Raw genomic sequence first — 23,074 nt, forward strand, 5'->3', positions numbered from 1 at the left:
CGAAGCCCCACTCTAAAAGCATATTGGGCACAATGGGACTCACTTCATGTGCAAGAAGGGCTACTCAGGCGTAAGTGGGAATCCGCAGATGGTAAATCCTATGTAATGCAGCTAGTCGTACCTCAGTCAAAGGTAAATGATGTTCTCCGAGAGATGCACGATGGAACTTCTGGAGGCCATTAAGGCATCAACAAGACGCTGGAAAAGCTACGACAGCAATTCTACTGGTTACGTATGAGAGAAAACGTTGAAAAGTGGTGCCGAAAATGTGATACTTGTGCCGCTAGCAAAGGACCAGCTAGAAAAATCCAAAGCAAGATGCAGCAGTACAATGTGGGTGCACCTTTTGAGAGAATTGCAATAGACGTAGCAGGTACTTTTCCCGAAACCAACAACGGAAATCGATACATCCTTGTAGTGATGGACTACTTCAGCAAATGGCCTGAGGCATTTGCCATTCCAAACCAGGAAACCAAAACAGTTGTGGATAAGATTGTCTTTCATTGGGTGAGCAGGTTCGGAGTACCCATGGAACTTCATTCCGACCAAGGAAGGAACTTCGAATCTAAGATTTTTCAAGAGGTTTGCTCACTCCTTGGCATCAAGAAGACGCGAACAACACCACTTCATCCACAATCTGATGGGATGGTTGAGCGATTTAACAGGACACTTAAGGAACACCTGTAAAAAGTAGTCAATGATAATCAACGAGACTGGGACCGACATATTCCATTATTCTTGATGGCTTATAGAAGTGCAACACATAGTTCTACTGGACATACACCATCGGAAGTCCTATTTGGCTCAACAATACGTCTGCCAAGTGAGATAAAATTTGGAAGTGTTCCAAACGAGCCACATGAAATGGATGAGTACGTAGATAACCTGAAAGGAACACTGGCTGACATTCACCAACGGACAAGGACAAATATAAAAGCGTCTAGTGACAGGATGAAAACAAGATATGACGCACGAGCGACAGCAACAGGGTTTCAAGAAGGAGAACTTGTGTGGTTTTACAATCCCCACCGACAAAAGGGACTATCACCGAAGCTACAACAAAACTGGGAAGGCCCTTACACAGTAATAACCAGAATTAACGACGTGGTTTACCGTATACAAAGAGGGGTAAGAGGCAAACTAAAGGTAGTTCATTGTGACCGTTTACATCGTTATAATGGTGATAGAAGCAATGGAGTTGTTCGGGACGAACAATCCTAAGAGGGGGGCAATGTAACGATGAATTACTGAACTACTTTTAAGATAAAAGTCTGAACACACTACCTACTACTGCAAAGGTAGAAATGTGAACGGACCTTTAGTAATTAAGAAAAATATCTCACTGAACACATCTAAAAATATTCCACTGAACACATCTAAAAATATCTCACTGAACACATCTCAAAATATCCCACACTGAACACATCTCAAAATATCCCACTAGACTGGAAGTATGAAGTGCCCTTCCTGGAAAGGAAGTTTCGAGAGACAGGGACGAGAGCCTTCGAGGACGTTCTCGAGTCTCGAGATTCCGGTATAAAAGGCAGCGTAGACACCGACCGGAGACAGTTTAATCTTGAAAGTGAAAGAGTACAGTACAAAGTGAAATAAAGTGTTGCGAATTGTTAGTAGTAAATAAAGTGATTTAAAAGTGTGTTTGTTTGAGCGAATAATAAAAGTAAATTGAGTTGAAATAAAGTGTGTTCTTATTTGAACGGAAATATAAGTGGAAATTAAATAAGTTTTATTGTGAACCCGGAATAAAACTTTACAGTATCTTATTGAAATAATACGACCAAATTAAATATTATAAACATAAAATGAAAAATGTGTTTATTCAATAATCGATAAAATATTAATGATATTAAATGAAAAACAAACTAATATAAATATTACAAAATGAGCAGTAGTTGTGATAATAAAAAACACCACAGACAAGAACAACGGAACATTCAAAAAATAATATCTGACCAATAAAAAAAGATAAAAATAAATTGTAAACGCAGTTACAATGGATAATATTTCTTAATATACCTTAAAATCGTTGCTAGCACTACTATTAACAGAGAACTAAGCGTTTACGTAGGTCAAGGTATGCCAAAGTGAGCGTTTTCTCAAGCCTTTATTTTTTCAAAGTACAAAATCTCGGCATTGCGCAAGCATGCGCAGCTAAATATTTTTATTTTGGCTCAACAATTTGTTGGTACACATACCCTATTCGGCCTAATGCATGGACTCGAATGGATTATTAACGGTACCTGCCATAGAACCGTTTTTTTTTTAATCCGATATTCTCCGAAACGGCTTATTCGATCTCAACGAACTTTTTGTGAAGAAGCACTTATATAACTCAAATATAAGCCAAAAATAAAACTAAAAAAAAATAATTTTTGGATTATAAAAAAAATTTTGAAAATCTTTTTTGAAAAATAAAATTTTCGAAAACGGGATGTAAGCATTCTTTTATAACAACACTGGGTTCATGCATTTTGTTAATTATGTTCTCTTTCTTAATTAAGTTCAACTTCACTTATTTGTAAATCAGTTTTATATCATATACAAAATTATACAGTAATACCACTGTAAACTACTACTGTTTAAATATCACACGATCATGTAAAGCTCTTTGTATATACCATCAGAAATATGAACGTTTTATGTTTAGCCCTATGGCTCATGCTGGGCATTCGATTTTATACTTTTGTGAAGAGAAGAACAATAAAGCTAATCAAATGTAAAAGTTGTATTTCGTCTTATTTTCTTTATCGTCTTAAATTAATTGTGGCCGTCCTTATAGATCAGAAGTGGGATCAAGAACACGTGAAATTTATATTGAGAATTTCAATATACCGATAAAACAAAATTGTGTGTGAATATTATTTATAAAAATAATAAAGAACATTTGTGTGTAAGATGGAGAGTGCCATCAAAAATAGAGTGAATTTTTTTTTGGAAAACGCAACCGTGAACGAGCTGAAAGAAAAACTAAGTGCCCTAAAATTAGTGACAACTGGTACAAAGCCAACGCTTCTACTCCGTCTCCAACAAGCATGGGAGAGCATGGCATCCAATGACCTGGATCAATGTGTTCCCCAAATGACAGAAGACGACGACTCACTTCCTGCAACTGGGTCTGTAGAAAATATTCATCAGAGCACCGTCGATTTGGATCAGCAAATAGAACATTTAAGACAACAGCTCCTTAAAAAACAAGAAATCGCAAGACTTAAAAAACAACTAGCAGAACTTACAGCTATAGAAGAATCGACAAAAACTAAATTTCCTTTTTTCCATTTCAAGGATATTGAGGAATCAATTCATCCTTTTAGTGGTGACGACAACTATTCTATAGAAAAGTGGCTTAATCAGTTTGAAGAGTGTGCCGAAGTTATGGATTGGGACTCTCGAATGCGTTTCATTTATGCAAAGCGCCTTCTCAGTGGGACAGCAAGACTTTTTTTGAGAACAATGTCCACAAAAAATTGGGAAGAACTTAGGAGCGCGCTCTTAAAAGAATTCTTCAAGAAAGTCACACGTGCAGATATACAGATATGCAGATAACCAACTTCGTACCCGTCGAAAAAAACGTGATGAATCTTTTCAAACTTATATGTTTTGCATGCAAGAAATTGCTTCTTTTGCCGAAGTAGATGAGGCAGATTTGCTGCAATACATTATTGATGGCGTTCCTGATTCACAAACCAACAAGATGATTCTCTATGGAGCGAATGACTTAGAAGAGCTTAAGTTTTTTATGAAAAAGTATGAAAAAATTAAGGCTGCCATGCCAGTGTACAGCAATACATCATACCAAACGAGACCTCGTCCAACAACATCAACAGAGCAAAAACCAGTTTTGTGCAATAACAACATCAGGTGTTTTAATTGCAATACTACTGGCCATTACAGCACCAGTTGTCCGAAACCACGACAGTCGAGGGGCCCATGCTTTCAATGTGGAAGCCATCTACATCATGCCGTAGACTGTCAAACAAAGCCATCAGTTTGCACACTTCAAACACCAATCGTTTCCTCGCCCGATCATGAAGAAGACAAAGAACAGGTGGATTCCAGCCAGGTTATTTGCGTTTCTAATAATAACAAGTTTGAACATCACATTAGGTACTGTTTTAAGCAAAACCAAGACTCAGCATCAAACTACTCCACATCTTTGCTCACACTGTTGGATTCCGGGAGCCCAATAAGTTTTATACAACAAGGTTTTGTTCCAACATTCTTGTCAGAACCAGTGCATGAAGCTGACTACAATTTTACCGGCATAAACAACAGCCCGCTTAAGGTGTTGGGTAGCGTAAGTTCACAAATTTATTTTGAAAATAATTCAGTTAGATTAAATTTAATTATAGTTAGTAATAATAGCATGAAATATCCAGTTGTTTTAGGTAGGGATTTTTTAAAAATTAATAATATGGAATTGACAAAAACCAAAAAAGTGATTGATGTAAATGTAGTTGATAAACAGGTTCAAATGTGTAATGATAATGACGATTTTAGTGAAAAATTTGAAAATCAAATTTTAAATATCGATATCTCTGATGATAGCACATCTCTAAATTGTTCAAACCAAAATATAATTATAAACGAAAAGCTGCCATACGACATTCGAATTAAAATGATAAAGATGATAACAGAGGCTTGTTCAAAAAGGCCATTAGAATCAATACCTAGTTTATCAAATCAAGTAGAAATGGAAATAAGATTAAGCAAAGTAGAACCTTTTTTTAGTACACCTCGAAGGCTTCCATATGCTCACAAGATTGAACTGAAAAATATTCTTGATGATTTGATCAAAAGAAACGTTATTCGTGAAAGTAATTCACCCTATTCTTCTCCGATAGTTCTCATAAAGAAAAAAAACAACGAATTTCATGTTGATTTGGATAAGGCTCGTGAACAGGCTTCAGAAGCAATTGAAAATCATCAAACCTATAGTAAACAATATTATGATAAAAAACACAAGCCACCCCACGTGTATCGTATTGGTGACTTTGTTATGTTAAAAAATATTGATACTACCCCAGGCGTGAACAAGAAGTTGTTGGCTAAATATAGGGGTCCTTATGAAGTTGTGAAAGTTTTGGACAACGACAGATATATGGTCAAAGATATTGATGGTATTCAGATTTCGCGCATACCTTACAAAGGAGTTTGCTCTCCATGTAATATGAAACCTTACGTTTCAGAAAAGTAGACAATTTGAACTTGGTTTTCACAGCATAATTTTAAATAAACAACCGCAATAGAAAAATTGATTTCGCATTATTTTAAAAAAATTGAATTAATATGCATTCGCATAATAATATTTTATATTAAAAAGAAACTGAAAACTTGAATGTTAGATTAAACGTAATATAAAAAAAAAAATAAATAAATAAATAAATAAACGTAAAATATAATATGTATAAACGTACAATATTAAACATCACTGTCTGTTTTATGTATACCTACATGTATCTTTGTATATCTTAACTTAAACGTTTTATGTTTAGCCCTATGGCTGATGCTGGGCATTCGATTTTATACTTTTGTGAAGAGAAGAACAATAAAGCTAATCAAATGTAAAAGTTGTATTTCGTCTTATTTTCTTTATCGTCTTAAATTAATTGTGGCCGTCCTTATAGGGACATTGTATTTTTGTTATGTAATATTTTATACATAACGAAGTCTTTATTAAAAAATTTGTCGTGTAGGCAAGGGATTTGGATCCGAGAGTTGGGTTCCTCTCCCTAATATTTTTTATCCCTATATTCCCTACTTTCTAGTTATTTTGGCACACTGGTAGCCAGTTTGTTAGAGGCGACTAGGCCTACTTATTTAATTCAGAGATACCAGAGGTATCTTTGAATTCCTGGAATGAGAGAAAAATAAAGATTAGTAATTTAGTTGCTTTGTTATTCTTACGTTTATTGTTTTCGTATCTGGACACCACGACGGGCAGCAGGTAATATTTTTGAATGTCATGCCTTAATTTTTCCTACACTATTTATACAACTTGTAACGTATAAAGTATTACCCAATTACAAAACTAGGATTGCTTACATTGCAATCTTGGGTAAAACTTTATTTTATTGCTATTTAAATTGAAATACAAAGAATTACCCAATTACAAAATTAATATTGCATACATTGCAATTTTGGGCAATTCTTTGTTTATTATTTATCTACCTATATTTAAATTATACCTACTTAATTACTTCTACCTTACTTTGCGTCATCCTCAATTTCTTGGTGACGCAATTTGAGCCATCAACACTCAATTACCAATCTGACCCATCAGCACTTTTCTTTTAATTACACGGTGTTACAAAAATGAGGTTTTAAAATATACGCTTGCGGAGACCTATCACGTTTTGTAGAGCTAGTCGCACTGATTACGAAACGGTATTTAAAAAGTCCCTAACACCCCCAAAATCTAGAGTTAGGGGCAAAAAACCGTTTTTTTGACCTTCACCCATTGAAAAAAATCTAGCTTCGTCAAATTTTTACCCATTTTCGACTTTTTTTTACAGTTTCTGATAGGAGATACACCTTCTAACAATGTATAAAACATGTAACTCGGTTAAACCACCTAGAATTTATAAGCTGTCAAAGTTCAAAAATTCCATTTTTTTCATCATTTACTCAACTTCGACATCAAATTAAAGTGTACCTATATTTTCACAACAACATGCTGTTTTAAAAATATATTCTTAAATAATATTTATTTCCAAATGAAAAGAGGTTTTTTTTTATAGAAATCAGTTTAAAATTGGCTCAGTTACGATTTCAACCCAGATACAGAAATTCGAACTTTTAGGTATAGAACATAAATGTTGTTTTGGCACGTAGTAGGATAACTTGGGCGCCAGGATTTGATAACGGGTTTTTGTAGAGGAATTCAATACAAAAATTTTTTTCTTTGGGAGGGGGGTCTATCTCCCGCCGTATAGGTGGGAAATAGAAATTTGCGATGCGGCGGTACTAAATGTTAACATTAAGGGCTGAAACTTTTACAGTATTTTTTTTTCGTCATTTCCAACAATATTTTCGGTAATGCTTTGAAAAGAAAAAAAAAATTTTGAATCAGTCTAATGTACATATGTTTATGTATATTGGTAAATACCCCGTTTATATGAGCAGACTTAAAGGTCGGATTCAGCTTATTTAATTTAAAGTTTTCGCACAAGTCGGGTTAAATTTTTAGCCGATAATACATTTTTGAAACATTTGAGGTGGAAAGATAATTTCAATTGTCAAAAATTTACTTTGGGAGCCGGTTAAATTTTTATCTTCAGAGGTACATTTTTTTGTATTTTTTTTTTGTATTTTTTTCATTAACTAATCAAGAACCGAAAATAAAGAAAGAAAATTGAGAAAGCAGTACAACATTATGAGTGCGTGTATTAGGGAACATTTATATTTTTCAATATACCTACATTACATAATTGATTTTATTGATGATGAAAAAATTGTTAGTGGCAACACAAAAATAAAACTCACAGGACAACGCGTGTTGGAAGTTTGTTAATTGTTAATATTTATAAAATTTTTTTTAACATCATTAATTCTTTTGATTTGCAGAAAATAAATATTTATCTACGTTATAATTTATCCCAATTCACTCAGCTGAATTAAGCCAAAGATAATTTTTTATTCACCAGATGTCTAAGATTTATTTTCGGCTAAATAATTTAACCCAATGCACACACGGCCTTAAAGTCACATAATTACCCGCGAATAACAGTTTTTTTTGAAAATTTTATATTTTATGTCGTTTTCTATTTGCTTTTGAGATTTTTGTGTAAAAATCTCAGATTTTTTCACGCAAATAGAATATGAAATCTAGTTTTGTAATTGTGAACGACATCTGTTCATATATATAAAAAAAAACATTTTAAAATAAAACAACAAGAAATGTTCAGACAAATGTGTGAATCTTGCTAAAAATCGAGATTCAGATTTTTGAATCTCGGATTCATTTTTTTGAGTCTCAATCTCAAGTCGCAAATAGATCATTAAATCTGAGATTTTTCCACTTTTCCCCCTCTTCACCCCCTCTTTCAGCTGTCAGATTCACAAATCTGATTCTGAATCTCGTCAATTAAATAGAAAATGACATTTGTTTGGACGTACACATGCGGCTTAAGTTTCAAGAGCACCTTAAGAGGGGGTGTACCGTCACATGGTGGAATGCTTTCACATTTATAAAAATAATGGAATGAAATACATTTTGTTATTTGAATTTAGTTAAAATATTCGACCTTATATCTCAATTTGAGAAATTGTAATTTAGAGAGCATTAAAAGCCATAATTTTAGTAGTTGTTTTAATATACGACCGATTTATTTTGTGTTTGTTTCTTACTCAGACTAAACATTTTATTTTTTTAAATTCTATTTTGGATTGAGATTGAATCATTCTATTATTTTGAACAACACATTTATGGATCGAATATATTAGCCCCGTTCCATTGGAGGTGGTAGTTTACTCATGAGTAGATCTAGTACTACAATTAACACATGATCTTCTGTGTAGTTGTTGTACTAGATTTCTACTCATGAGTAAACTAGCACCTCGAATGGAACAGGGCTTTTATTATAAATAAAGTTTTGGCAAATTTCAAGTTATTAAAAAAAAACTGAGATTGGCGAATTATTTCCCAATGAAGAAGTAAAGTAAAAAAAATTGCGTATTAATGCGGTTATGGCTTCAGGTGGACGATATCATCCGGCCCACCCTAGACAAAATCTCTAGCTACGCCCATGGAGATAACCTCAAAAAATGTCACGAAACAAATTTTTTTTTTCTTTGATCTGGATGTGCGAATATGTTAATCATATAGTTTTTGGATTTCTGAATCCAGATTCGAAGTCAATTTTGCCCTATCACGTCAAGTTTCTGAGATATCCTCAAAAAAATGTCAAAATAAAAAAAAACAAAAGTTCTTATCTGGGGTTCCGACTAAGCTTTTTATATAGTTTTTGGGCCCCTGAAACCGAATCCGAAGTTTATTTTGCCGTATCATGCCTGGTTTTTGAGATATCCTCAAAAAATATCAGATAGGAACTTTTTTTTTTAGTTTTGACATTTTTTGAGGATATTTCAAAAACATGACGTGATACGGCAAAATAAACTTCGGATTCGGTTTCAGCGACCCAAAAACTATATTAAAAGCCTAGTCGCAACCCCAGATAAGAACTTTTGTTTTTTTGGTTTTGACTTTTTTTTAGGATATCTCAGAAACCTGACGTGATAGGGCGAAATTGACTTCGAGTCTGGATTCAAAAATTCAAAAACTATATGATTAACATATTCGCACATCCAGATCAAAGAAAACAAATTTTTTTCGTGACATTTTTTTACATTATCTCGAAAACCTGACGTGATGGGGCAAAACGGAGTTCGGATTCGGTTTTGGCGACCCAAAAACTATATGAAAAACTTAGTCGCAACCCCAGGTCAGAACTTTTATTTTTTTTTGTGTGGCTGTGTTATCTGTGGAATTCTAAAAAGAACGGGTGCTCATATGTGCTCCATTTTTTGTTTTTGTTTTTTTAAATTACATCCTCAGTATATTTTAAAAGGCTTACTTTTTGATCTAGGTTTATTAGGAAGGTTCTTATTTTAAAAATATATGTAATTTGTTGCCCCCATAATCTTATATGGTTGGAAAAACTGTAGATGAGAAAAGCATGGGATTTTAGTCCTTGAAAAGTAAACTTTAAAATTTAGCGAAACTATTGCATAGTACGACAAACAAATCTCACTTAATCATTAATTTCATCCATCAAAAAAAAAAAACCTTGAAAAAACGGTCAAAAACTTTGGGGCAAAATAAATATTCTTCACCTTTATTCGGTGAAAAATCATTTTAGAAATAGAAATTTTAGCACACGTTCGTAAACCTATCACATATATGTACTATAAGTTTCAGATTTTTTGCAAGCTTTCAAGAACTCCTAAAAATAAAATACCACTCAAAAATACTCCTAAAAAATAGCTGTTTTTTCAAAAATCCATATTTAAAAAATTAGGGTCTTGAAAAAAATCTGTATGAGAAACTAAATTATTATCTTTCCATTGGAATACTTGGTTCAAATTTCGGTGAAAAAAATCCTTCATCTATTTATAACAACCACTATTTCAAAAATCTACTCCTTGGATTGCATTCATAACTCAGCATTCAATTTTTAAGAACTTTTTCAACACTTCAGACATTCTTCCAACAAATTTATCCAACAGATGAACAAAAATCAAAATACGTTCTACGGCTAACCATTTAGAAATTATTTTTTTGTTTACCATGTCATTTTACCCCAATTTACCCGATTTAATGATTGAATTTTTAGAAATCCGTTCTCAGTGTTCACTTTTAGGACACAAACTTTTAAATAATTTATAGTAAATTTTGTCTTAACCAATTCTCTCCCATTGTACTTTTTAAATTACAGCAAAATGCATTAACAATTTGTGCATGCTTTCTTTTTGCTTCGGTCGAAAAAGTTTGTATATAAAAAAAAATTTAACAAACCAAATGTTTTGCTTATTTCTGCAATAATCAATTGGAAATAAACCCAAAATTAAGAAAATAATAAATTTTATCATATTTTTATACATAAATACGGAGATAAACAAAGCTAAAGTTAAATGTACCTACTTTTAAAAGTACAGTGGGATCATACGTTCATTTTTCTTTCAAGGACTTTGAATGGATTTTATAACTATCCCCAGTATAAATTTGTATGGAAAACTTTTCCAAAATTTTGGTGCTGCCCTATAGAACAAGTTGATAACAACGAGGAAGTAGTCAACCCTTATAATAGTTAGCTCAGGGAAATAAGGCTCATGGACATTACGCCAACTTTTATGGGGCTCATCACCAAGTCAAGTGGGACATTAGTCCCATATAAAAAATTCGATTTTGTACTTATGTCCCACCTTATTGGGGCATCAGGCCATACCAGAATTGTATGGAGTTATACCCCACCTAGCATATTTGTTTTCAAAAGGTATCCAACAAAAGGATTCCTTTAATATAGATTCCTCAAATGCAAAGGAACTTTGCATACAATACTTCGCACCTACCCCATATCCAATAGTGTATCCAAGCAGGGGGTTGCGGGGAAGCAGTATGCCCTCACCCCCCCCCTAAACATATTTAACTAATACTGAGTACAAGCACTGTATAATATGTAAGCAATAATGGTGTGTAAGCAATGGTGGACACACTATAGGATTTTTGGTACGTGCGAGGTTATGTCGTTGGGCCTTATATGCCTGATTTCTTGACCATTGGACAGTATGATAGATGAAGAAGACATCGATGATGACAACAAAAATAATAGAGCTACTGTAATGTTCGACTTAAAATTCCAAAAGCACTAACACTCCAATATCTCAAAAATCGCATTATAGGGAGCGCAGTTTCTTAAAAAAACTGTCTAATGAACTAAAGTGTCGCAAATGTCATTTATGGTTAAAATGTTGCTGTTTAATGTGTAATGTTACACTTTGCATTGCAAAAGAATGTTTTGAAAATTCTAATATTAATGAAAATTAATATGGTATGCATGATCCCATTGTACTAAAAAATGGACACCCCCATAACTCCTAACCAACAATTTTTAAAAATATTTTTTCTTTCTATATATCTTAACTTTTATCTAAATAAACAGAAAAAATCATAGAAATATATTATTTTTAATTTTTACTACACTTGGGTGCTAATGGGTTACGTTGGACTTGACGTCATATATTAAGACAAAATTCCAATCAATACTAAATAGTTAACGGCAAGTGGAACTTGAGGAAGAGTCATGCTTTTTCATGTTTGAAGCACGGGTTCATTGATTTATAACAAATTCATGCCTATTACAGAAGACGCAGTGACTCACTCCCGGGGAATCTACTCAATCCGCAACCGAAACAAATTTCAATCTGTGAACTCCCCGGGATGAACTGTATTATCGATCCACCAAAAAACACACTAAACTGCTTACCGACATATGTCGTTGTTGACTCTTACATAGCCAAATGTTATTCTATCACTTCCGCACCGGCGGCTTCGGTAATACGAAAACTTGTGGAAGTGACTCTCACTCCCGTCGCAGTGCATCTGCGTCTTCGATAATAGGCATGATTATCACGTCACAAATAGAAATATCATTCAGCCAACTAAATTTCGCAAATGAATTAATTCCAACTTTCGGGGTATCTTGCCCCATTGTGCAGTGGGTCTTAAGATGCTATAGTGTTGGTTTATAAGTATTTTCAGCAAAAAAAAAAGAGTCTGACAAACTGCAAACAACTGAATAAGTTTTTTACTAATTGACTAAAAACTATGAAAATCAAGTTAGCTGGTTCTTGAATTCAGGTGACGATTTTTTGTTCTCATTTTTGACTTTTTTATACTCCGCCAACGATATTGTATGTACATATCGATATCGTCCCAAAAGAAAAATTAAATTCAACTTAAACTTGTTATTAAAGAGAAACGCATGCTTTTTGTTTTCAAAATTAGTTTATTTTATAATATCATATTAGGTAGATATATCCAATACAATATCTATTAGTTATTATTTTCTGTTTTATATTTTTTTTTTGAATATATTATATCATATAAGGCAAATTAAAACTGTTGTATTTACTTATCGATTTGTATCTTATGTTATTTTAATAAATGTTTATTTATGATGTTTCTTATTCAATTTATTTTAGTTAGACGCATCACTTTCATTTCGTTTAATGATTCATTTAATGTGAATTTAGAATTGTGAGACGTTTTATATAACCTAATCATAAAAGTATATTTATATATATATATGTATATATATATATATATTTGTATATATTTATAATAAAAATACAAATATTCTCCACCTTTTTTAATCTATAAAAAAATTAAGAAATTTAAAACTACTGCTTCATCTGCTTATATTATTTTTTTATTCTGTTATAATGATTTGTATGAATTAAATAACCTCATTTCATTTGCTGATTTAAATATATTTATTTAATATAATAGCAAATAGTAAAGAAAAGACACTTAAATTAATACTTTCATTATTTTGTTAAGTATAGTATATTCATACATATGTAGGATGTTTGCACACGTCATAACCTGAATTGCAATATTTCTCTTTAGCAACATCATTTCTTCAGATTTATAAAAACCTATAGGAAAATTTATTCTAAGTATTAAATTTAAAGAAAACCAAACGTCAGAGACCCAGCTTATTATCGAAGGCTACCTATGTTTGTATTTGTATATATTTTTTTATTGTTCACGCTGTGCGTTTAAATACCTAATGTATTTTGTCCATTAAGAAAAGGTAATTATAATATAGGCATACTGCAGATTTTTCCTTTTTTTAAGGAATCCATAACAAAGGCATTGTTATTAAATAAAACATAATGGCGCAAAATTTTAAACGATTTAGTAAAATGTTAAAGCTATTTTAGTAAGTTACTAAGTTAAAAAAAAAAATTTGCTAATTTAAAACGATTTTAGCATAACGTGTGCATATACAGGGCACATTGAAATAGCAATACAACGCCTTAACCACTTGGTCGATTAAGCTGCGTCCACATTATGTTGATTTGTGATGATCAATACGTTTGATCAACTAAGTGGAGTAAATGTGGACGTGTTGCGGTGTTGCTTTCGTTGATCCGAACTCAACCCGATATACATATGAATATCAGTAAGATCCAGCTTGTTGACAGTGAAATGGCAGTTGAATTCAAAAATGACGTTTCACTGACATTCAATATGAAATATAACACGTCCCGACTAGAGATTGCAATCCCAGGATGATTTTACGATCCCGGGATTTAAAAAATTCAATCCCGGGATCCCGGGATAATCCCGGGATTTGAAAAATATTTTCAGACTCAACTTGGAAGGCAAAAAAAACAAGTTTAATTGCATTAATTTTTATTATTAACAACGGACAAAGAGCAAAAAAATTATATTCTTCATAAAAACAATCAAAACAAGTAAAACAAAATAGCTTTAAACAAAAACTAAAAAATATTGCTAACGGATTGATATTGTCTGTAGGTTTACTTAAGAAGTAATTAAACAATTAAATAAATATTAAATTAAATTAAATTGGAATTATTTTTATAGTAAAATCGAATAAAAAGCAAAGGAGCAAATGTTTTGGCTGCAAGTCTGCTTCTAATTTTGGTTCCAAAACTTGCAGCAGCAAAAAATGCACGTTCGGGTTCAATACTCGTTGGAGGGATGGACATTAAATATTTATGTGCCTGCTCTAAGTATTTTCCTCTTATCTTATCTTAAAAGCAGCATCACTATTTTGATAGCTTAATTAAAGTCGTTTCATCAGTCGCTTCTATATTTTGGTAGGGTTCTATGTTTTTGAGACTATTTTTAACTTTATTTTCTAATTCTTCGCAGCTTGAAGAAACAGGAACAGGTTTAGTTTCATGAATATAGTCATCGTTGACAGCACCCACACGTTTTAAAATTGATGTAATTTGCTTTATTAATGTTATTTTGTTGGGATTTGAAAATAAATTTCTTACTTCTGGGCTTGAGTTTTCGAAAATTACTTTTGAGTTCTGTAGGTGAGCAAGAACACCAGATAATTCTGCTCGCCGCCGCAAGCTCAAGCGATTAATAAAAGCTGTCCAAAGTTTGTTAAAGTTTTCGACTCTAACTGCTTAAAAAGAAATTTAAGAGCACCATCAGCTGTACTCAAGTTAGAATCAGAACGGCAAAAAGATTCAACTGTTAATCTATTGGAGCTAGTAGGTACTTCAATAATCTCATTTATCAAATCAAAATCTGTTTCTTCAAACCTTATAAGGTGATTGAGATCGATAAGCGATTTTTGAATGCTCTGTTTTAAAAGTGCAAAGCGTTCAATCATCGTGAGAACTGAGAAGTCTATTCCACAATCAACTAGTAAGGAAAGTTTCTTCCATTTTTTTTTGCAGAATTGAGTCATTTTTTGTATGCGAATATTTAGCCACCAATCCCGAAAATCCCGGGATTGGAGAGCTATAATCCCGGGATTTTCGGGATGAAAAAATGGGCCGGGATCCCGGGATTCCGGCATCCCGAATCCCGGGATTGCAATCTCTAGTCCCGACTTAACTGAAAGTGTGGACGATTAATATGCTGGATGCTGGTCAACAATTAAAAAAACAGTGTTGATCGACATGGACGCAGCTTTTATATTTTCTTTTGAATTCTGCTTAATTTTTATTAATCAAAACTGATAATTTTGGCATTACGACGATTAGACTGCAAAATTTCGTAAGTCGTTTTTGCCTGATTGTTTAGAAATCGAAAAAACCTCTTAAAATAATTTTTTTAAAATGAATGAAAAACAAAATTAGTTGGTTTAAGTTATTAAATAAAGTATTTTTTTTTCTTTCATTTTTTAAATTGTTTTATAAGTTTTTTTTCGATTTCTAAACAAACAGGCAAAAACGACTTACGAAGTTTTGCAGTTCAACCGTCGATTAGTATTTACTAGTTGGGAAAACAATAAAAAAGGATTACAATTTTCGATTACTAAATTAATAAATATTTTACAATTTTTTAACTAGTAATATGCTAAGCTCTTAAAAATAGCTTGTTTAAAATTTTGCACCAAGGATTATAATGTTTAAGCCGTCGTATTGAGACATAAAAACCTACATAATGTAGGTACATATAATTGCTTTTTTAATTCCCAAATAATAACTTCCATATTAAGCATTTCTATTGTTGCAATTATCTACAAATTGGCTTATATGTATGTTATATCTAGACCCTCTACAATAAAAAGTCGGGCTAGTTTCTTCCTTTTTTGTTTAATTTACTCTTACATTCCATTTTCCATCAAAGAAAAGGTTATTATATCGGAAACAAAAAGTTTAACTTTTTTCTCCCTTTACCAAGTCCCTAGTTTCTGGCTATGTCTGTCTTCATAATTTTACCTTTCCCTGAATTGTATCCTATTTGTCGTTCGTTTTCTCTTAAATGAACATAAATATTTTCAAAATTCACGAATTCATAGGTTAGAAAAAATTCCCAACCATATTAAAAAACAGCCAATTTGTTTAGCTTAGCTACAATTTACATTAATTTATCAAGCTGCAAATTCAATTTCAATTTCTTCTAATTAAAAAAAGTTATTAACTTATACAATATTATTGGAATAATAACAATGTCATCTGTGCATATCAGTACGTATGTAACTAGCTTTTCATAAAAGGGAGTGGGGTTAATTTTTGTCATTTTCTTAAAATAGTACCTACTATAATAAGGTATTCACGATATTACGCGACTTTTGAATGTTTTTAAATGTTTTTTGTCTTAGCGAAGCGGTAATTTTGGGATAGGCTTTACTCGTTGTTTATGGTTATATGCATTTAAAAAGATTGAAAAAAATATATGGACTAGATGTGGGTTTTGTTTGCATGTATCTAAATACCTGAAATGTATATTTAGGCATTAATGAACCGATTAGAAAAATTCAAAGACTTAATTGTCTTGCAAGACATCAATTATAATATTTACTAATTTTGTTTAAAACGACACTTACCGATTTTGAGATAGTTCCTTTTGTTTATAAAATTTCAGGAATTTGCAAAAACTAACATTGCAGCTAGATTTATCATCCCCAAAAACATATAAAAACACTCCCATATTGCGTTGATCTTAAAATCTATAATCAAAGCGGGTATAAAGTTTAAGCTGAGTAGGGGTATAGTTTTTTCAAATTAACTCGAAAAATATGGGTCATATAGAAAAATTTATTAAGATAAGTTATAGAAAATAAAATTTTCAACAAGTTTTACCCACATAATTTTTGTCAAAAATCAAAAATGGCCAAGATTCACTAAAACGTGTTTTACCTTTAATCCAAGATGGCGGCTTAAGCACAAGGTCGATTTTCTCGAAAAACTGGTTTTAAGCTCTCAGTGATCCCCTCTACCATCTTATAAAAAAAAAATTGCACGATCTAATTTTTTCCATTTCAGCCTAATTTGTTGTACATCCCGACTGGGCTAAACCACTGCGTTTACAACCTATGTAAAGTACAACGTGAAACTGTACACATGTTGTACAGGGCTACCTTTGCGCCTCCAAAGAGGCGTTTTTCCTCTTTTTTTCACCCAATCCACTTTCCCTCCACTTTTTAAAAATTGTCGAAAAATACCGCTTTTTGATATTTTGGTTCCTCTTTTTCCTATTTTTTAAAGTAATGTACGTTTGATTAAAAAAAAATGGACATTTTTTGGAAAATCAAGGAAAATGTGACTTATACCACTTTCAATTGTAAAAAAAAATAGAAGTAACTGTTGTTAAGCGCTGATTTGATTAAATAAGGTTATTTTTGATAAATTTTGTGTTGTTTCTTGAAGAAATTATGCACAGGTTATATTATTCTCATTATGTTCATACAATTTTAATTTTAAGAAATTGTGTTAAAAGGTTTGTGTTGCGGTTCGGGAAATTCGAAAGTCGTTGGTGCCTCTTTTTTATCAAAATCCCCTTTTTTGGCCTCTTTTTGAAAATCTATAAAGGTAGCCCTGATGTTGTATAACTACCTTTGTAAAGTACATGTACAACGTGTAACTGTTTTACAACTTATAGCTATAGAGCATCATCATGGTATTCAATCAACAATTTTATTAGCTCATGATTTTAATAAATGAAAATTAATTTTTTTTATGGTATGGATTACAGCGATTAATTATGTAAAACTTATATCAAGTAGATAAAAGCGATAACTTTGTCCCTTACATATATAACATCACCTTCAATTGAGAATGCCGGAAAATAGGTAAATAAGTAAGAAGTTTTGGAGTTTAGAGCAAACATGAGCAATATGCTGGATAATTAGTTGCTGAACAAGCCTAAGTCACAATTTCAAAATTGCACAGGAGAGCTATTTTAAACTTGCAAATGTATTTACTCCTATAGGCTATTTAATGACATTCAATTAAAATTTTAAGTGATCAACTGCGCGAAGAAAAATGGTCATCACATAGGCAGGCGCAGATCGCAATTGGCTTTCTTCTCAAAAGGAAAACGAAAATTAGAAATTTTGGAGGCCAATTTTACATTCATGTGACGAAATGATTCATATAAAAAAAAAACAGATTTTTCTAAAAGAAGTGTAAATAATTCTATATCTCACTTGGTTTTAGAAAAAGGAAATTGCAAGAAAGTGCTGCTTGTGGCGTGTTGATTTGCTCGGATTACTTTCGGATCGGTTCTAGAAAAATTTTGTATCTACTATTTGAGATTTCTGCTATTGAGTTTATTATGGAAATAAGCAGTTTAAATTAATATATGAACTGGAGAACCGACTTGAGGTGATTGTACTCTTTAACGCTGCAATGGGAAATAATAGAAAAATGCATTTTAAATGGAGCCGTTTTACTTATGAATCGCTTTATGTGTAACTATGTGTAGTGTGTACAATGTACATACGTGTTTCGCCGGGTTGGCCTCCAAAATCGGCGGCAAGCGTCCCGGTTTCGAAATTGCTTATAAGTTATACCAGAAGTTTTTAGGCCTTGAAGGTCGTGTTTATGCACTTAGCATCAAAACAGGCATCCTGAGTATTAAATTAAAAAGTTATTTTAAAAACAAAAAACAATTAATAATTTTTTTATTTTGTTGGCTTCTACTTGGTACAAGTCATTTATATTTAAGCAAATCATTTTTTTTGTTGATTTTAGAACCTGCACTTTCTTTGTTTTAATTTTTGTTACGTCGTTTCGGCACAGTACCTTCTTCAGACTGAAGAAGGTACTGTGTTTTTTTTTTGTTGATTTTAGAACCTGCACTTTCTTTGTTTTAATTTTTGTTACGTCGTTTCGGCACACAGTACCTTCTTCAGTCTGAAGAAGGTACTGTGTGCCGAAACGACGTAACAAAAAAATTGTTTTAATTTTTGTTACGTCGTTTCGGCACACAGTACCTTCTTCAGTCTGAAGAAGGTACTGTGTGCCGAAACGACGTAACAAAAATTAAAACAAAGAAAGTGCAGGTTCTAAAATCAAAAAAAAAAAAATGATTTGCTTAAAAATTAATAATGTTTCGTTTTTTAACTTTTTATCAAAAATAAATATATCAGCGATGTCATTGTAGTCGTTTTAGCTTAAACTGTAGAGTTGAAGTGACACAAGCGTATTTTAATTTTTGACATATTTTGATCTTTTGGAAAACAGTGTGAAAGTTGCTCTTAAGATTCCCGTGAAATATAGGTACTGATATCGGAAATATTTCTTCTGTCTGTTCCTCACAGTTTTTGCTTCACCAAAGTATGTTATGTCATTTGGTTATAATACATATATGGATTTTATTTTTAAAAGATTGGCAATTTGGTATGTTAGAGACGTGTGCATCTAGTAAATTTTACTTTTGAAGTAAAACAAAAGCAGGTCATTTTATTAGTGTTCCTTGTTTGTAAACTTTTGCACTAAAATATTTAAGGTCTGATTATAATGGACGGAAAATTTTAAGACTTTTTTTAATTAGAGATGCCTGGGTCCACTTAAACGCAACAACATTTCAGATTCTATGACAATTGTTAAGAACCGTACCATATCCATTAGAAATGGCCAGCCATAACGTAAAAACAACGTTTGGCGTAAAATATGTATATTTGAAGGGGAGGATAATGTAATAGTGGCACAGCGCTGAGGCCACTGTTCGACATGAAAGCGATGTACATAAACATTTTCCAACTATGGATCACGAGCATTGAACGAGCATTGAAAGTAAAATCTTGCCGGGTAGATATGAAGAATGGTTATATGAAAAAAGTGCAAGTGGACCCATTAAAAATAATAGTAACAAGACTATACCAAATGAAACCGATTCCCAACTATTCTTAGTTTACTTATCTTTAAAATACATAAGTGTTGTTATTGGATTTTTTTTTTTTGAAATAAGCATTTGATAAAATTGTTTGTATAATAAATTTGTAAGCTTGCACATCTTTTTAAAGATATATTTAAAACAATAAAAATAACAAATATTTTTAGGTGTGTTTAGTTTTTTTTTGTTTGCTGGTTGTTTTTTGTGTAAAAACATTTATATATAAAATATTTTCAACTGTATTTATAAATATTTCTATAAAAACTTTGTTATATTTTATCTTGTTCTAACTTTTTTAATTTCTCTTTTGTGTTATTATTGTTTATTTTATCATATAAATTGCGCTACTTCAGAAAAATTAAAAAAAAATTTTTTCCGTTGATCATAACCAGCCCTTTCTCTGTTTAATTTTTGACTTACAACTTTCCTTAAATTTTTTTTTATTAAGATCACATTTTAACATCATATGTTTTTTTTTTAAATTATTTTTTTCTTTTTTATTCACATAAATATAACAATACAATCATAACGAGTAATTCCGATTTTTAAAAAAATAGTCAATTTTGTACAAAATTCATTATTTATCCATAAAAATAAAGAAAATAGATTATAATTTACGAAAGAGTTCAGTGATAGTTGTGTCTTTGGGTTTGTATACTCCCGATAAATTATGTTTTGGAATTGTCTACTTAGAAAGTGTTTATCTGAATATTATTATAAAAAGATGCATATTTGATAAATGAACTAATATTTAAAAATTGCAAAAATAGGTAATCATAAAAATACTAATTCTCTTGCCTACAAAGTGTAAGCTCTTTAATCGTGTTGTAAGTATTAATCCTATTGTTGTTATTGTTGACCTAGAAGATATTTCCTTTTCTAGATAACTTAATATATGGAACATTTAGTATAATTTATTTATAGTTTACATTTCATACTAAATTTTGTTGTTTAACATATTGTTTTTTATAAACACATTTTTTGTAAGTCAATAACCAATCAAGCAAAGTACATAAAGTCGAAAAATAAATATAAAAATAAAGAAATCTTCTCGTTTAACCCTTAACTATAGTGGTGAAAATTTGTGGTGTTTTGAAATGATAAAATAAAATACAAAATTGAATTTTTTTATAAATTTTGTTTTTAAGCATCAAAAGATAACAATTTAAAAAAAAATAAAAAAATAAAAAAAAAAAGAGAAAATTCATTTTCAACGGTTTTTATTAACTTTTTAAAAGTTGATGTGGGTCCCCTGGACCCACCACTATAGTTAAGGGTTAAAACCTAGATAGTTTTTTTTTTATTAAACACGCAACGATACTCGTTCATGATTACGAGTTACGACTGTCATTTGCCTATCGTTTGACTTTCGTTCTCGTTTGTCTTGCTTAGAAAAAAAGTTCGCCAAACTTCAAAGCCAATTTTATTTCCACTGATTGCAATGAACAGGCAAAAATATAAACATACTCAAATTATTTAAACGAAGAAGCAAATTTCTTCTTTCTTAAACCATAAAACAAACAATTGGTTCAAATCCTGATGGCCAATTAACAATGGCAGAGAAAAAGTTCTCGTAAAGATGATTTTCTTCTTTAAACTCATAAAATAAATTGTCGAAACCACAAAATATGTTCATAACTTCAATTTTATTATGTTTTTGAATAGAAAACATAATTAAATTGCACAAGAAAAGTAAAAAAAAAATAATTTCCCACTAAAGATTTTGTTTGTCTACTTATTTTTTGACAGCTTTTCATAGACGTGAAGTTGGTACGCTTGCAAAAAAAACATGGATTCATTATCGGTGTACTAAATCGCTCTATGTCGTGACTATAGTTGTCCTGGGTATCGTTGTTTTTCCTTTCGTTTCGTAATATGAAATAGGGCCCCTGGGTCAATTCAAACCTGTTTAAGTGTTTTAAATTAATTTGGTACTATAATAACAGAAAAAAGCTTTCCTTTTTCTAGTCAAATTTGGTATTTATTGAAAATTGCAAACATTTCTTACATTTTCGTCCAAAATTGTTCTTTTAGGCTAGGCGCACACATGCGATTTTAGTCGCGCGATTATTCAGTCGCAAAAATGGATCACATGGATTTCAATGCCTCTGAACACACATGCTTCCCGCGATTAAAAAATTGAAAATTGTGTCTACAGTCATTGTCATCTAATTTGCGACTGAATAATCGCGCGATCAAAATCGCATGTGTGCGCTTAGCCTTACGCCGTAAAATTTTCTGTGAAAGAAAAAGAGGTGAAATGCTTAACTTAACATTCCACCTAGAAAAATAGTTTGCAATGGGGGGAAACTTTTCGAAGTGGAGAGTTTTCCGCCCAAAACTCACAATAAGGGGAATGTGAAATGTCATTTTTTCTGGGTGGAATTATGAAAAAGTGAAACTCGCAATAGGGGTGATTAATAAAATTTTTTCATTAACTATACTATGATATGGAACAAATGAAGTGCAACACAGAAAAACCCTTCCGGATGGAAAACAAGGTGGCCGAATATCTCAAAAAAACTTTTATACTGAGTACTACATCGAATATTAAGTCAGTATTTTTTGTGGAACCTTTGTTACTAAGTTCATCCTTGAATTTTATGTAGTAATCAGTGTTGCCAGAATATTTTCGAGACAAGGAGCCGATTATGAAAAATCTTGGATCCAAAAATAGCCGCTTTCAAAAATGGTAAAAAAAAACGCAAACAATTTTTGTGGCATACCTACCAAATTTTTTTTTAAATTTTCAAATAACTTACCTATCAGACTTAAATTATAATTATTATTTATTATTTATATATTGTGGTTTTCATGCTCATTTACGGGCGCAAAATTAAATTTTAAATGAAAATCAAATGAAAAATGTATGCAAATTGGTTCTGTTCCTTTTTTGGTGGATTTTTAATGTAAAATGCTTTGATTTTAAAGGAGCGAGAAATCGAGAAGTTCAAACTTAAAAGAGCCAAAATCCGATAAATCGAAAATCAAAATTTCAAGGAGCGAGTTAAAGGTTCAAGGCTCTGGCAACACTGGTTGTAATTGCTTATAGGTACTTGTCAATTACATTGTTTCTGAAAAAAGTATTCGCTGATTATCCGATTCAAAGTTATTTTATGTATTTCTCTTAGTGTTTCTTTTGTTTTAGTTGTATTGAAGTTGCATATTATATTTTTTTCGATAAAAAATAAGGGAGGTTCATACATCGTGGCACTTTAA

The sequence above is a fragment of the Episyrphus balteatus genome, chromosome 1 (assembly GCF_945859705.1).
Source record: "Episyrphus balteatus chromosome 1, idEpiBalt1.1, whole genome shotgun sequence".
In the NCBI taxonomy this organism is placed as follows: Eukaryota; Metazoa; Arthropoda; class Insecta; order Diptera; family Syrphidae; genus Episyrphus; species Episyrphus balteatus.